The sequence below is a fragment of the Rhinoderma darwinii genome, chromosome 4 (genome assembly GCF_050947455.1).
Source record: "Rhinoderma darwinii isolate aRhiDar2 chromosome 4, aRhiDar2.hap1, whole genome shotgun sequence".
Lineage (NCBI taxonomy): Eukaryota > Metazoa > Chordata > Amphibia > Anura > Rhinodermatidae > Rhinoderma > Rhinoderma darwinii.
Window position 1 is genome coordinate 190,981,191 of NC_134690.1, and position 18,172 is coordinate 190,999,362.

General features: G+C 39.5%; 1 long non-coding RNA gene across 2 annotated transcripts in view; it reads right to left on the reverse strand.

The window, feature by feature from the left end:
* Positions 1-17,638, reverse strand: part of LOC142760970 (uncharacterized) — a 30,903-nt gene extending 13,265 nt beyond the window's left edge. The window contains exons 1-2 of one of the 2 annotated variants that reach the window (XR_012883469.1): positions 17,443-17,638; positions 2,695-2,942 (exon numbers count right to left, since the gene is read on the reverse strand). This is a non-coding gene — a long non-coding RNA (uncharacterized LOC142760970). Of the gene's footprint in view, positions 1-2,694; positions 2,943-10,844; positions 11,028-17,442 lie in introns of those variants that run through there. The other variant, XR_012883468.1, reaches the window with a different exon arrangement.
* Positions 17,639-18,172: the final 534 nt, after the last annotated feature.

Genomic DNA, 18,172 nt, shown 5'->3' on the forward strand with positions numbered 1-18,172 from the left:
TATATTTTATTTTTTTCCTTATTGAAGTAGTTGGGAACTAGGGTTTCATTGTGCCTCAGGCATATTAGTTTCTTGATTTATTCATATACCTGCCAACTACCAGGGTCTCTCCAGTCTCTCAATACATAAACACAGCACCAGAACCAAGCTCAGTACATAAATAGGACACCAGAACCAAGCTCAGTACATAAATACAACACCAGAACCAAACTCAGTACATAAATACAGCAACAGGAGAAAGCTCAGTACATATATGCAACACCAGAATAAAGCTCAGATATATACAGCACCAGAACAAAGTTCAATACATAAATACAGCACCAGAACAAAGCTCAGTACATAAATAAAACATCAGAACTGAACTCAGTACATAAATACAGCACCAGAACTAAGTTCAATACATATATACAACACCAGAACAAAGCTCAGTACATATATAAAGCATCAGAACCAAGCTCAGTACATAAGTACAGCACCATAACCAAGCTCAGTACATATATACATCACCAGAACAAAGCTCACCATATATATATACACAGCATCAGAACCAAGCTCAGAACATATATACAGCACCAGAAACAAGCTCAGTACATATATACAGCACCAGATTCAAGCTCAACACATATATATATATATACAGCACCAGAACTAAGCTCAATCCATAAATATAGCACTAAAACCAAGCTCAGTACATAAATACAGCACCATATCCAAGCTCAGGACATATATACAGCATCAGAACCAAGCTCAGTACATATGTACATCACCAGAACAAAGCTCAGTACATATATACAGCACGGGAACCAAGCTCAGTATATACACAACACCAGAACAAAGCTCAGTACATAAATACAGCACAAGAACAAAGCTCAGTACATAAATACAGCACCTAATCCAAGCTCAGTACATATGTACAGCAACAGAACAAAGCTCGGTACATATATACAGCACCAGATCAAAGCTCAGTACATAAATACAACACCAACACAAACACAGCTCAATTTAGTGCAACCTATAGGTTTGTACGGCGTAAAACTACAGCTGCCAGCATGGTCTGAACAATGGTAAGGATATGCTGGGAGTTGTTGTTTCACAAAAACAAATCATACCAACTATCATCTCACTGCAAATCATACAGTGACTATAGTACTGATTAGAGGCAGAATAAGCATTTATATTAAGTGACTCACCGGTGATGATCTCAGATTCTAGTTGTTCTTTTTCTCTTTTTTTCTCCATCCGGTCCAGACCTCATGACGACTTCTCCCAGGCACAGCCCATTTCTGCAGTTTGCCGCTAAGATATCTTCAGCTTCTCACTTTTCAAACATTTCTGCACCTATAAACAAAGATAAAATTCTTATGATGCCACACACTAAGCCACAAAATATAATAGCGCCACACACTGCATCTCTAATTATAATAGCACCATACACTATCCCTATACACTGTGTTCCACATACACAGCGATCCCTGTAGATAGTGACCCCATAGAGCCCCCTGTAGATAGTGCCCTACATAGCTTCCCTGTATATAGTTCCCTACATATAGCCCCCACTTTAGAAAGTTCCCTACATATAGCCCACTCTATAAATTGTGGCCAACATATAGACCCCCTGTATAAAGTGCCTCACATAGCCCCCACTGTAGATAGTTCCCTATATATAGCCCCCTATAGATTGTGCCCCACATATAGCACCCCCTGTATATAATGCCTCATATAGCCCCCCTCTATATAGTTCACTACATATAGCCCCCACTGTGGATAGTTCCCTACATATAGCCCCCTCTATAGATTGTGCCCAACATATAGCCCCCCTCCTGTAGATAATGCGACACACACTTTTTAAAGAAAAAAACAATTTTACATACTCACCTTGATCCCGTTCCCGCGCCATCCTGTGTCAATGCAGACCTGCTCTCTTCTGAGCAGGTCTGCCGGGGCTGAACGAAGCAAGCGTCACGATAACGTCATCGCGCCGCTTGCATCGTTGAAAGGCGCTGATTGGCAGGGCAGAATGACTTTCCCCCGCCAATCAGCGCCTTTCAACAACGGAAGCGGCGCACATCGTTGAAAGGCGCTGATTGGCGGGGCAAGTCATTCTGTCCTGCCAATCAGCAACATTGTAAAGCGCTGAATGGTCGGGCATGGAATGTGCCTGGCCATTCAGTGCTTTTGCATGTAATTATATCTGTTTTATATAGACGCAGGTGAAATTAGTGAAGAAAGGGGTGGCGGTGGCTGGTTTCAGTGGCGCCGCCGCACCCTCAGAGATGCAGCAGGCCGCCACCTGAGGCGAGATGCTCATCTCGCCTCATGGACGGTGCGGCCCTGACCTTTTTTATTGCTGTAATGCATAGTCTTTGCACATTTTCTAATTTTGTGTATACAGAACCTATGCACCTATGTGTCTCCATAGTTACAGACTGCACACAAACACTTTGAAGTCTGATCCTGCCATCATGTGTTACTCCCTTCCATCCGGCTACTTTTCTTAACCTACAGACAGTAGAAGAGGGGGAGGATGTTACAAACAAACATAGTAAGATGCCATTGAAATCATTGGTGCTTCCAGAGAAGCACAAGATATGGGGGAATCTCCAACCACTAATAAATGTGTTAAAGGGGTATTCCCATCTGCATAATCATATCTCACATGCTAGCAAACATAAAATTAGCAACTTTACCAAATACCTTGAATTTTCAGATCTTTACTCTTTTCTAGATAAACCTCCTGTGACACGCTGAGTCCCCCTCTTTGTATTTCGCTCGTTGCCTAGGGTTGCGACCAGAGCTGCAGTCCTCCAGCGGTGGCTGTGCTTGCGCACTGTTTTCATCTTCTTCTACTGTAGAGGATGTAGAGGATGGCATGGAGAAGGCAGCACAGTTTGATTGACATAAGTCGCATAGCGCCCACATTTGCTTCTGCTCAGATGAACATGCTGCAAGTAAAAAGGATGTAAAAATAAACTTCTGGGGATAATTTATTGGATCAGATGGCATGATTAGACTTTAACTTTTATTGAAACTAAGGAAAAAGAAAAATATAGGCTTTAGGTGGGGAAAACCCTTTAAGGGCAATAATCAGGCACTTAAAACCCTTTGTTATGGAGTTTGGTAGGGTCCCTGTGACCCCAGACTACCACCATTGTAATATTAAGTCAATTTGAAAACTATTTGTGCAATTTTCCTTTAGGTATTTACTACAAGACATATGCTTCCCTCTTATGAAGCTTCTGCTCAATATGAAGGACTGAACGAGCTGATGTTTTATTACTGAAAATGTTTTTGTGCAAATTTTACATGAAAGGCTTCAAACACATTTTTTCCACCATAAACAAAACAAATGTCATATTAGCATGAACATGCTATTAACCGGTTCAGATCTGGGGTATTTTGGTATTTCAGGACGAGACACATTTTAGCTGTTATAGTGGATGTTAGTTTAACAACTGTAACTTTTTTATTTTTTGGACTGTTGTCGTGACTTTTGTGGTGTTCTTTTCGTGATCAATATGGCTTTCTTTTTAAAGCATTTTTAAACATACATATGTATCCTCCCTTAACTTATCCCTAAACCTATCATATCCCATGATGTATAGTGAGAGATGTTTAACAAACATATAAAGAAAAATGTATGATGGCTACCTTCGACGGAGTCTATTTATGCGCAATTTGTCGTCCAGAGACTCCAATGTTAAAAGAAGTATACGTTTAACATGTTCATTTTTTTTACTGGATCATGTGAGATTGTATTTCATTGGTATCATGATAAATTGTATAACTTAATGCAATTCAAGAAAAGTTAAGGCCTCATGCACACGACCATAGCCATGTGCACGGCCGTGATTTTCAGGTCAGCCGGCAGCGGACTGTCAGCCGTGACCACAGAAGACGGCCGTAATAAGGCATGTCCGTTCTTTCTGCGGTGCGGGCTCCCGGGCCATGCATGGATCGTAAAAACTACGTTCGTCTGCATGGCTCTATAGAAATGAATGGGGCCACAATTCTCCCGTTGATTTTCGGGGGAATTGCGGCCACAAAAGAACGTTCGTGTGCATGGGGCCTAAGGGTGGATACATCTGTAGTTGTTTTTGTTTTTGGAAATATTAGGCTTATAGTTTGTAAAAATAGTAAAGGAAATAAAGTTTTATAAATTCTATCATTTTTTTTCTAGTAATCATAACACTAAAATAGATAAGATAATTGTATTTGTAATTTTAACATTTATTTTGATATATTAAATGTACAATTTGGGGCAATTGGATCGATGCCACACTAAGACAATGACTTTATTTATATTTGTTTACTTGTTTTTCCACAGTCTTTTTCCCAAATGTCAGAAGGTACAGCAGCCAGTTACTAGGTCTGTAAGGCCTTGATCACACACACAGCTTTAATGCATTTTTTTATGTGCTTTTTTTCAGCCAAACACAGGATTGGGAACAAAAGAAAGGAGATACATCAGTCTTTTCTTTATAGTTTTCATTCCTTATGGATCCACTTCTGGCTTTGGCTAAAAAAACTGAGGCAAAAACGACACCAAAAACTGCATCAAAACTGTGTGTGAGATCATGGCCTTATAGTGAAAACTGTCACTGTAAATTGTTACCCCTACCAGCTGTGTCTCTGTACCAGGATCCTGGCGATCACATGATCAGTAATCTAATCGTCAGCATTAATAGTCGAAGCGGCACTGTCTATGCCACTATTCAATATACAGTGCTTATTGAGCACTGTGTACTGTATAAAAAAATAAGAGAAGACGAGAGCGATGAAAACCGCTTTTATATTCTCTCCTGGGTGCTTGGCAGTCTCTGACACCTGGGCACTCAACACTCAACTTCCTAGTCGCTCGTACAGCTTCCTTAAACTTGCGCTGTATATATGCAATGACACATATTTAAGGACCAGGATGATTGAAAGATGTATTGAAGAATTGTAACAAGCCTTTAGTTTCAGCTTGTTTTTACAGTCAGTAAAACTGGGATTTCTACAATTTTTATCTGATTACATGAGCTATTATTAAGAGGAAATCAAGCCAAAAGAATTGTTTGATATGTCATAGATAAATGTGAAAAGATCACATTGATGAAGTCTGTGATTAAGAACCCCCACTGATTTACAGAATGAAAGGAATAAAACCCATAGGGGGAATTTATGAAGAATGGTGTTTCTTACGCCAGTTTTAATCTAAAGAAGTTGGAGTAAGATGAGCCTAATTTATTAAGAGGTGCATGCCTCTTAGTAAATTAGGCGCATCTCTGGCCGTGCATGCCCCAGAAAATTTACACCAGTTTTCTGGCAGAATTACAGTAAAATTATCAAGCCACGGAGGCTCTGCCTTTTTTGCTAAGCCCCATCCATTTTAAGGCATATAAATAGAAAAGTTGCAACATTTTTGTGTAAAAAAAAAAGGTTTTGCTCAAATTACAACCTCCCTCATCCCCCTTAATGACAGCCCTGTTTAGAATTCAGTACCAAAGAGTTTAGGACTCTTTACAGAGCCCTTGCTTTATGGAAATCAGGGGTTGGACCTCAGCATTGTGATCATCACACATTTATCTTTGACTTATCAGAAGATAACGTTGACTGGATTTCCCCTTTAAAAATGCCAAAAAGCCTATATGTATGGAGCATACACAAACAGCTATGCTAGAACTAAGAACGATAGGGTTCAAGCTTTTATATGAAGAGTTGCTGGATGATTACATCCTTTTGCTGCATCTGTACCTTGAAGCCAACAAGGATTTCCGAGTATTATGGCATACTCAGACTCGGGGGCATACCAATTAATAGTTGGGTCCCGTTGCCGAGGACCCCCCGATCAGGCACCCCTTCTCCAAATCAGGAATAAAATAAAAAAAAGATTTACTTACCACTCCTGTATCTTCTTTTGCCCGAAGGGGGCCCCTCATGGATTCCCCCAGTGTGCCACATCAAGCGTGATCTGTGCTGCATCGTATACAACGCCCTCACGCTAAACAGGGTCCAGTGTCAGAACGTTGTGTGCTGCCCCATTTATAATATCCTGACTCTGCCCGGTGTGAGGACATTGTATGGAGCACGGCACAGACCGCTTATTGTGCCAGTCTACAGGAATTCAAGGCGGTCCCCTTCCTCTGCAGGCCCGGTCACGGACATACTGGCTGCGACCGCGATCCTTACACGCCTGCTCAGACAAAGCTGTACAGTCAGTGACTACAGGTAGATTGTGGTGAGCTTTCTCTAGTTTTGTTTTAAATTGGTATATAGTTTACTTATAACCTATATAACATTTAATTTGCAAACTACTTTTACTTGATGCGTCCAGACATATTTCCGAATGTTATTTTTATTAACATCTCTTTCTGAAAGTCATGCCTTGTTCATGTTGTGTAGGCCAAATCAATCATGATTGCCTAAGTTGTACAGGAGGTAAACTTATAATTGACATTTGAGATCTATGGCATCCAGTTACCGAGTTTATAACGGAGACAGTAAATATGGTTTTGTTAGCAAGGAAGGGCTAGATAGAATATCAGTTCTCTACAGGGCTAAGAAAAATGTTGTGTTAGTATGTCCGTCAGCTATAGCATATGAGTCTACGGTATAGTACAAAAGCATAATGGCAGCAAATGACAGTTGGCAGAGACACGCTGTCTGACTGACTGCTTGAGTCTAAATGCCTGTTGGGAGGAGAGAGATTGTTTTGATGGTGAACAGGTGGAGGAGCAGCGGGCAGAGTGAACTCAGCTTTGTACTTAGGAGTAAGTTGCTAACCTAGAACAAATACTGAACGTGACAGTACATTACAGTGGAAATCCATCATGTTTGTATTTCAATTTAATCAGCAACAGAGCCTTTTTTTTAATTTTGCAGTAAGCTATGAAAAATTACATGTGACAAATCTGAAACTTCATGGTCAAATGTAATGCTGTTTTGTCTTAGGACAATTGCTTATGCCATTCCTGGTAAAAGTTTAGTGACACAAAGGCAAAAGTAGTCCATGTAGTTCTTCTTTTTCAAAAGTGACATCACAGTGCAAAATAGGTTCACAATATTGCTGTGTTAAATCCCCATGTTTACACCAGCAGAAAAATAATGGGACATAGATAATTTCAAAACCAACAAAAAAGGCCATACTTACTAAGTGGGTGGGTGAAAACCCATTCCCAGCAGGACGCAGACAGGTCAAGAAATGCTGTAGTAGGAGGGTGCATTAAATAGTGATAGCCACTCCCACTAGCAGTGAGGGGAGTGGCGAACTAAGTGCTCACAGGTGTGCGATAAATGTGTGTCAGTGTTAGTGTAGTGCTAGGGTCTGAATGTATGGTAAAAAAGAAATATATGGTATAGAAGTGTCAGAACTGTGTGATAATGTAATAAAAAGAAATAATAAATAAATGTGATGAATGGGGGTCAGTGCTGTGAATAGTACATGGGGTGTCAGTACTATGTGTAATACGTGGAGGGATAATGTGCCAGTCGTCCAGCATAGCATATCTTGTCTAATCACAGCCCATTTGTAACGCCCCTACTGTCAGCTAAGGCATGCCAAACCAAACACCAGCACATCATGCCCTCCCAGCATATAAGACCTGGCCGCGTCCTGAAAAAAAGTATACATGGTAAAAATATCCATGAAACATGGGGTATTAGTTGGCCAAAATAACAACTATAGGTATTCTGAAGCATTTTTGACCTGTCTGCATCCTCCTGGGAACAGGTTTTCACCCACCCACTTAGTAAGTATGGCCTTTTTTTGGGGGGTTTTGAAATTCCCATGTTTAACGCTTTAACCCCATAAGCTGCACTACAGTAGAACATCCCAATGGTTGGTTTGAATTGACCAGCGTTATGTTTTGTGGAATTACAGCTAGGGTGCGTCATTCCTCTATCATAATGGTGCGCCTTAGAAGAAGCAATGCAATGCCTGATATACCTCTGGCACAACACCGCTGTCTTTAGAAACTTTGATTTTCTTTTGTACTTAATTAAAATATGGCTAGCAGCGGGCAGATTATATGATTGAAACCACAAAGAGAAACTTGCGCTACACAAAAATTAATAAACCAGAAAGAGAAACAAGTCACGACCAGATAATAGAAAAAGTAAAAAAACCTTTATTGAAGTCAAATAGACACAAACAATCACATAAACACAACTATACACAATAAAATAAGCCCTCGTAAAAATATGGAATCAGAACATAAAAGCAGCATGGCCCCCCAGATAGTAAACCGGTCAAAAGATCGCCCAGACTGTTAAAGTGCATAAATCGTAAATCTAAAGAGGATGCTGGGTATGGTACATTTGCACAGATTGGTAAATAGACATGAGTAAATACAAGTGCAGTCAGAAACATATATATCATAGAAACAGCAATATACCTACAGAGTACAAAGATAGCTGGGAGATCAGGGCCGGGGTATTGGGGGACCACTGCTAGACCCGACGTCCGTTTCGCTGATGCTTCCCCTGACGAAGCATCAGTGAAATGCGCGTCGGGTCTAGCAGCGGTCCCCCCCTACCTATTTACCAATCTGTGCAAATGTACCATACTCAGCATCCGCTTTAGATTTACGATTTAAGCACTTTAACAGTCTGGGCGATCTTTTGACCGGTTTGCTATCTGGGGGGCCATGCTGCTTTTATGTTCTGATTCCATCTTTTTACGAGGGCTTATTTTATTGTGTATAGTTGTGTTTATGTGTTTGTTTGTGTCTATTTGACTTCAATAAAGGTTTTTTTACTTTTTCTATTATCTGGTCGTGACTTGTTTCTCTTTCTGGTTTATTCTATTAGTCACTAGGACCATTGGTATATTTGGGGGCATTGTTCGGTTTACACAAAAATTAAGCAAAATGTCCCCTTTGCCCTTTTGAGTAAAATTGAATGCTTAATTTATTACGGTGTGCAATGGCTACGTGTTTCGGGCTGGACAATCCATACATGAGGCAAATACATGATTGATCTTTGTGTATGCGATCTATATTTGCCTGTTAAAGGCGATACGTCCAAGCGCTTTGTACATAGGACTAGGTCAGTACAATGTTTGCATGCAGTGACAGATGTTGAAAACGGTAAGGAATGTAAATGCACAGGAAAACATTTATGAAGTGTGATGTATAGATTTTCCCCTATCAGATGGACCTCTCGATGATTCATTACCGGGACAATTTTCTGAGTGGGCCATTTATACCCAGGCATATTTCTACAGGCAAAATTGTTTCAATCGTAGAAATATAAACGCCTACTATTCTCTATAACAAGGTTTAGACTACACAATGATAATCACACTTTACACTACACAATGATTGGAGCAATAAAAATGATCAAATCAGAATATGTTCTGAAGTGGGCCTGATAATGATTGGATATGATGGATCCGCTTACACATAGTGATTATCTCTGTACTATACACCCAGCCACTATGCGTTTTCAAAAAATGAAGGCTGGTTGTAATATTTTTGTACTCTATGTAGAATAAACAGTAAGTGCATATCTGTACAACTGCTAATTAAAATTAAACCCTGTTGAGAAAGCAAAATTGTAGGTGTATTATGCAATTATCTAATAATTATATTTACTTTTTACTTTAAAATTGACATTTTTATGATTCATTATTTATATAAAATTATTTTGGATTTGTTATTTTTACTAAATTACATAGTAATTATCGAAATTTAACTTTTTATATAAATTTTAAAATGTACCGGCATGTTTTATGGTCTTTTTAAAAAAAAAAGTAAAAAAAGTATTGTTTAGAAAAATTTTATATTGATGAAGTGCCTATTACTTTATTCTCACGCAGATTTATTTGGATGCTGGATCACATGATTCCTCTTAAAAATGAAGCCTATTTTATTCTGGATCGTTTCCATTTCTATGCTACCTGGTTTATCTTCAATGGTAGTCACCAATAAAACAGGTACTCAATGTTGATTTATTATGTCTTGTATTTAATTTTATTATTTATAATGAGGGGTAATTTCCAATGTTTTCAAAATACTATTTTAGGTTCCTGTTAGTTGTAATAGAGTAGTAAAATGGAACATATCTAAGGTTCACACGATTGCCAAGGCTTTAGTTTATGATGGATCCATCGTATAACAGATCCAAATGTTGATCAGTGGACCCCATTGACTTACATATACCAGAAATACTAGACATCGTACAAATGAGTGGAACTGTCTCTGGCAAAATTCCCGAGGATCTATGTTGACAACCTCACTTTTTTTTTTCTCTACTCTGGACCAATTTGCCAAAAATCAGACAGGCAAATTCAGAAAAACCTGCACAATCACCCCAGCTTTAAACTGCGTATGGGTGCATTACTTTTTTTCTATTATAAACACTGGCAAAAAGTTCCCTTTTTTTAACCAAATTTGAGTGAATTTACAGACAGTTGGCAACTCTGTGCCACCACATCAAGGTAACATTGTGCTGTGGATATTTGGCAGATTTGATGAATATGCTTTGAGGTTTGGGCGTACTGTTTTCTCAATCTATCACCCGGATGCATAACTTATCAAGAATGAATATCACAGGGAAACTATATGTGTGAATGTAGAACCTCTGGGTCTATTTTGCAAATTTAGCCCCTTAAAAATGCACTTGATTTATTCCTTATAGATAACCAGCTGCAAAACTGGGATTGTGCTGGGAATCTTTTGTCTGCCATGCTTTATTACTAACAGAGTCAGCTTTTTCTTATCATCTGAGAATAAACACATCCTAGAGCATACTGTTGTGGACATATCTCAAGCAGCTACGATCTTACAATAAATTAAATAACAATATTATATTGAAATGTGCTTTAAAATGTCAAAATGACCATCCATTCTGCTTGTCTTCCATACCTGAGGATTCATGCCCGCATTCAGCATTTTTCTCTTTTTATGTGACTAATAAGCCAGTGTGCCATGATGGATTAACATTGAGGATGTCTGTGGATAACAAGCTGAATATGAATGAACTGTGCCAAGCAGCTGCTGTTAAGACTTCAGTAGAGCTATGATGTAATAAACAGGGAGAAGACCGCAGGGAGGAAAATCACTGTATAGTGGCTTAGTGATATTGCCTATTAGGGCACTGAAGATACAAAGCAAAGTATCAGTATATACTATAAAAGAATTGATACGTTTTGTGAATGGTGGAAAATAGCTGAACAGAAATATTATGACTATAATTAATTTTGTAAATAAAATAACAATAACACTTTAATATTATTGATGTTTATTAGATATAATACTTTTTCATTGTACATTTTATTAATTCTTGAATGTACTATAGTACCTCTGTAATTTAAACATATATGATAAAAGCTGAACTAACGTGCAAATTTTGTTCTTGGGCTAATAAACATATGAGGACATTCCCTCTTTTCTGCGAGCCATTTAAACAATGCAGCAACACAGTAGGTGCCCATATTTCTGCATTAAACTTTCCAGGTTCCATGCAGTTGCAGGGCATAGATTTTTTTTTCTGGAACCCAATGAAAAAATATTAAAGGTTAAGCAGGTAAACAGTTACTTGTCAGCTGCACTAAATGCATTGTAAACTTATTTGTGATGTTCTTTAGTATGTCTAATAAAACGTTTTCTAGCACACTTTTTTATGTTTTGTACAATTTTACATACAGAATAGAACTGCAAAGCAGTTACAATGGAACCCCCATACCATTATCACTACAATCATAGTGTAGTGCAGTAGTTCCCAAACATTCTGAGGCTGGGACACACTTTTGGCTGAGACTTTTGTTTGGGACCCCCCCCCCCCCACTACCGTATTTAGCCCCATTTGAAAAATAAGTCCCTGCAACATCACAAACAGTGATAATTATATTCAAAACCAGAAAATACCATATAAAAAACGTATAAAAATAGAAGTATATTGTGCGACGACACAACATATTTAGTTTAACGTATGTCAACATAATTTTTAGCCAGATGCCGGTACTTGGCTCCATTCGTAAAATAAGTCCCTGTAACACGTAAAACAACGATACTTGTGCGTGCGACCAGATCCATCCATCAGAGGCATAGCTAGGGGTTTAGCATGGGGGACACATCTGAGTGGGCCTCAGTCCAGTGGGCCACACAGTATAATGACCCCTATAGTGCCTCCCCACACAGTATAATGCCCTTAAAGCTGCCCTCTACAAAGAATAATGCCCCTATGGCATCCCCCACACAGTATAATGCCCCCATATCTGCCCCCACACAGTATAATGCCCCCATAGCTGTCCCCCCACACAGTATTATGCCCCTATAGCTGTCTTAATACAGTTTAATGCCCCATAGCTGCCCCAATATGGTATAATGCCCCCATAGTTTCTGCCATACAGTATAATGCCTCCATAGCTGACCCCACACAGTATAATGCCCCTATAGCTGCCCCATACAGTATATTACCTCATAGCATCCCCCATACCCAGTATAATGCCTTCATAGTGCCTAATAAAAAACATTAATAAAATAAATACTCACCTAATCCATTCCCACGACGAGTGTAGGAGATCTCTCTGCTCTCCCGGTCTTTGCAGGGTGTGGCTCGGCACAGACAGGCGCGATGATGTCACTACATCACACTTGTCTGTGCTGAACCGCTCATGGCCGGCATTACATAGTGAATGCTGGAGCAAATAGCCATCAGCTCCCTGCTCCTGCATTGGATTCAAATGTATCTGCATCCTAAGGACACAGATACAGTTAAAACCGGGACATCCCACTGCTGCGGGACCGGCCCTGGGCCCTACTATCTCAGTCGGCCCAGGGCCTCCGTCCCTTTCCCTGCTAGCTATGCCTCTGGTGGCCATATCTGGTCCATATCCATAACTACATCATGCCTGTCTGCGCCGCACTGCTCACAGCTGGCATTACATAGTGAATGCCAGAGCAAGGAGCCAACAGCTCCCTACTCCAGCATTGCTCCAGCTCCCTACTCCTGAGGATGCAGATACAGTTGAAACTGGGACATGTCACCGCATGGGGAATGGCTCTTGACCCCACCATCTTAGTGGGCCTGGGGCCACCACCACCCGACAAGCTACGCCTCTTACGGCCATATCCGAACCGCAGCGCCGCACAGCAAATCGGTGAGTGGCTCACGACCCCCTGGATGTCTTCACATGACCTCCAAGGGGGTTGCGACCTACAGTTTGGAAATGTGTAGTGTAGTGTAAAGCGTGATCGAATCGAAACCTTATTTTATGCATTTATGTGACTGTGATTGGAACAACATTCTGTCTATAGAATTTATTTTCTATTATAGGAGATTTAACTGGGTAGTCAAAGGGAAATGCATGTTATCCAGTAGTTTTGCCCTGAAATTGTTAGTCTATGTATGCTTTTTATTCATAAGCATAATGTGCTGCAAATTGGTACATAACCAAAAAAGACGTACAGTAAATGCCATTGATGCCGACCATGCATCTGTTATGGGGTCATTGGTAATAGCGGAGGCGAGTCCTGGTTAGTTCTATCCTCTTGTCTACTGGGTGGTTAGAGTCTATGCATGACTCCCATCTCCAGGGTAACTGTATTGTTGAAAGGGATTGGAAGGGGAAGCAAACACTAATCCTTGCTGTCCTGGCTGGCACTATGTAATGGAGGGGGTGGGGGGGGGCTCTTTGTAGTGAGGCCCCTCTCTTCTATTTACTACACTGTATACAAAGTGGCATCACAACTCAAGAACTTACTTAAATAACTACATTGAGCAACTCTGCTTTCAAATAATGTAAATCAATAGATGTTTAAGTTCTTAACAATTTTGTTTTGTATCATTAGAAATTTTTAGTCTTTTTAAAAAAATTATTATTTATTGGCAGTAGGGAAATGACATTTTTGACGTACCGTAGACAGAGCTAGATTTCTTTTGTGCACCCAGATAACTCAAAGAGTTAAGCTAAAACAGTAGGTTTGCCTGCAGTCTCGTGTTTTCATGTCTCCCATTTATACTGCTTGCCTGTCTTAGTTGCCTGCTTCTATCTATGTTCTGCCCCAGATACCATAAATTATCATGTATGAGGCTTTTCTGGTCTGTTTGTTGTTTTTTTTATTCATAGCTGTCTGTTTAAACAATTCCCTGGAGACCCTTCAAAATATTGCTATATGGTTTTGTCAGTTCTAGTTATATCCTTGGTATCAGTAATCATGTGACCGTAACATGGAGCTTATAGTGCCTTATGGTTAGCACAGTATGTACAGTAATGTATAAATCTTGGGCGCTCCGGCCCATATCTATCAAAGTGGAGTATTGACAGGTTGCAACAAATCTATCTACTTTGATAAATCTGGCATAACAAACATCACTACCATTAACCTTCACACAAGCTAATATTATAGCACTTTTTTCTATGCCAGAGTCTATGTAAAGTAGAGATACAACTTTTTCTTCTGGTTTGAAACTTTTTTTGTGTGTTTTTAAAAAGGTCATTAATGTGTCTAAATCCTGGCCAAGCAGTAAATCTTGCCCGCTTTCCACTCCACTTTTACAAACTAACATGTATGGCGCAAATAGCACTAAATTCTGCCACAAATGGTTAATAAATATGTCTCGCAGCAGATTAGACACTATTTTGGAGTTAAATGCTCCAAAAAAAAGGCTCAAATACATTGATAAATGTGGGCCTTCACATTTTGTACTTTATACATGAGAATAATTGCCCTATACAATCCGAGCTGACAAACATTTCTTTTCAGGACCGATTTTTTTTTTTCCGTTTTTGAAGTAGTTCAAGTTCCTTGAACTATTTCTATGGAAATCCACATTTTGTTACCTACTGATGGTAAAAACCTTAACTGCACTACTTTTTATATGCTCTGTTCTATTCTGAAGTTTTTACTTATTGAAGTCAAATGGGGCAAACAGTGACAAAGACATGAAAGGGATCAGGCATGCAATGGTTTAAAATTATTAGGTATTTTCTACAAACTGTGCATGCATTATGTGAATGTGAAGAGTGAACTTGAAAAACGAGTCAAATAGGTAGCGAACGAAGGCACTTTATTTTCAAATGTGTAGGGAATATTTAGAGGTACAGTATGTGTGAATGCAGAACCTCTGGATCTATAAGGCTGGATTTAGACATCACGTATTTGTTGCAGATTTTGTGGCAGGTTTTTGAGCAAAAGCCAGAAGTGGCTTCAAAAGGAATGGGAACCATAAAGGAAGAACTTAGTCTGTGTTCACATCAGTGTTGCTTTTCTGTTCATGGGATCCATTGCAGCTTTCCGTCAGAGGAACCCATGAACGGAAAGCTAAACGGAAACTAAATCCGCAGGTAAAACTGCTGCAGAAAAACCACAGCGATTCCGCACCAAGATGCTCAGCAAAAACGCACTTTTTGCTGAGGTATTCTGTGAATGATTTATCTGCATTTTTTTTAGATACTGCTGCAGATTTTCTGTTGCAGAAAATCTGCAGCGTATTCTGTGTGTGGGAACATAGCTTAAATAATTGAATCAACAATTTATAATTCATAATAAAATATATAATGCAAGGCACAAAAATTATCTGTATACTAACTGCTTCTCAAGAATTTGTAGAGAAGTCACCATGCTATGCGTTTGAGCTTGGACTTAGAAAAAAACGAATGAAGCCATGGGAGCCCTACTGCCCTTCAAGCTCTTACAGTATGGACCTATTTTGACGTATAACCTTTTAAGTGATTTGAATTGGCTCAACATGACAAGTTGGTTGAGGCTCCCCGGTAGCTATGGTTTCTATAGATACTTAGCATAGTAATAAACCTAAATAACAGCTTCTTGAAGAAGAGAAGATGGTTAGGAGTGTAGGCACATGCATAAATGTTCTTCTACCCTGACATAGGGGTTCAAAGGAAGGTATGTGTTGGCTATGGATCTGGTAGTCATGCATGACTCTACAAAGAGATGCTTGCCATCTTCATGAGCTGAGTTATCCTTTAAAAAGAAGAAATGATTATCAGTGGGTATTCATTTTTAATGGTTCTCCATTCTTTTAGAACAGTTTCTCATACCTTAAGGGGGTTGTACACTGGGCTATTATCGTTCAGACGAGCGTTCATATAATGCTCGTTGCCGATAATTGCCCTGTGTAAAAAGGGCAGCAACCAGCAGATGAACGAGCAAGGGCTTGATCATCTGCTGGTCGTATCGTTTTAAAAAAGTAAAATATTATCGTTGTCGTCAGCGCATCTCCCTGTATAAACAGAGAGACACACTGTCAACATGATAATAATGTATGGAGACAAGCGATCGGAGTAACAACCGCTTGTCCCCATCCATAGCTCCGTGTGACAGGAGCAAATGAGTGCCGATCAACAATGTCTCGTTGATCGGCGCTCGCTGCACCGGCCGAATATCGACAGGTGTAAAAGGCTCTTTAGAGTCTTAGATAACCTGGATTCAGAGATTTCTACTTTTACATGATATATAAACACTAGTTTTACTAGTTCAGTTGCTGACTCACCTGTATGTCAGAAAATGACTCACTGCTTTCTATACTTCTAAGGAAATATCACTTTTAAAATATGAAATGTTTTATCTGGGTAAAATTAGACATATGTTCCAAAGATGATAACTGAGCTCCTTGAGGAATACCTGGCCTTGTGTGGGAGCCGGTAATGAAAACATTAATTGCAGAAGTGTAAAAATGCCATTGAAGATAGTATATGTGAGTCTCTTTTTGGTGTTTAGTGTGTTTAGAAGGACATGATGTTTTCTTGTTATTAAAATGGACTTCCTAAGGTGCAATGTATTTTACATGAAGGACAAAGTAATGGTTTATCTATTCTAAGCCATATACTTTTTTCTTGTTCCATTTTTTTTTATAGATCTCCAAATCCTCAGTGTTTCAGCCTGAATAAGGTCACCTTCATAATACATGTTGTCCCAGCAAATAATTATTGCAGTTTTGCTGTTTTTACTGCATTTTTATTTCTCCTCTCACAATATGTATCCAGAGAGACCCTGAAATCATACATTCTTTATTAACCACTTTCCCCATGGTACTCTTTCGTCCTGCTTGTCTTGCTTATCACTAGCTTAGAGTGTATTAGTTGTTCTAGGTAAGTAGAATAACTTTCTTGAAGTAATTTTCATCAGTGCCTACTATATTAATGTTTTTGACTTACCTGCTTATAGAAAATCTGTAGTATGCTAAAAATGATAGGAATAATAATAATTTACTCATTGGATCCATCATAAGCACATTACAGGGCAATTTAAAATGTATCATAAACGAACCTCTATTTTATTTGCAGTAAGATCGAGGTAAACCACCTTTTCCCTTTCTTTAACGGGATTGTCTCATTAGACCATCTGGACGGCAAAGAAAGTGGTCTCCCACTTGGGACCCCTGTATGATCTAGAGCAGAGAGCCACTTAAAACAGCAGAAACTATTCAAACATCTACTGTATATTGCTCTTTGAAGGCTACAACTATATTTTGGGATGCATGAATTAAAATCTGTACCTGTTCCTGCATCTTGCAGACATCAGCAAGATCCTGATGCTTTCGTCTCCTGAGGCCATGGTAATTCAATTTCAACCTTGGTTTACAATATTTTGTGTTGCTCCCTGAGGTCCCAAACCAGCGGGTATTCTGTTCGTGATGCAGTAATTTAATCTGTCCCCTGCTGCTTCATCTCACAAACATCAGTGGATTGGATACTCCTAAAGCAGTGAAACTAGAATTGATCAAAAGCTTTATTATTGGCGCATAAGCAGAATACCATTACAGTTGGGCAAGGATGAGAAGTGTAGCAAGGGGTGCTCGAGACAAAGAGAAAAAAAAACATACAATGACTAGAAGCATTTATTTGTCAGTGAACACCAACGGGTATTGATAACTTGATTTTAGTGGCCACATAAAATCAATGTCACGATGCGTGGTGTGTACCCACTGGGCCGTACCGCATAGCGTAAAGGCAGCTGGCCAACCAGGTACAAGACAATGTCTATAGTCCAGAAAGGGTACCTTTAGCAATGTAGACAGTAGCACTGATTCAGGCTTAAGATGAGACTCCGGCAGCAGGCAGACACCCGGTGTGTGTAACACAGTAGATGCAGAGGAAGACACAACTCGACTTCAACTCTAGACGGCACAGAGGCATGGTAGCACAGGATACAGGGTACAGGCAGCAGGAACGGGTAACATTGGGAACTGGAAAACACTGGGAGACCATTTGCAAAACAAACTAAGG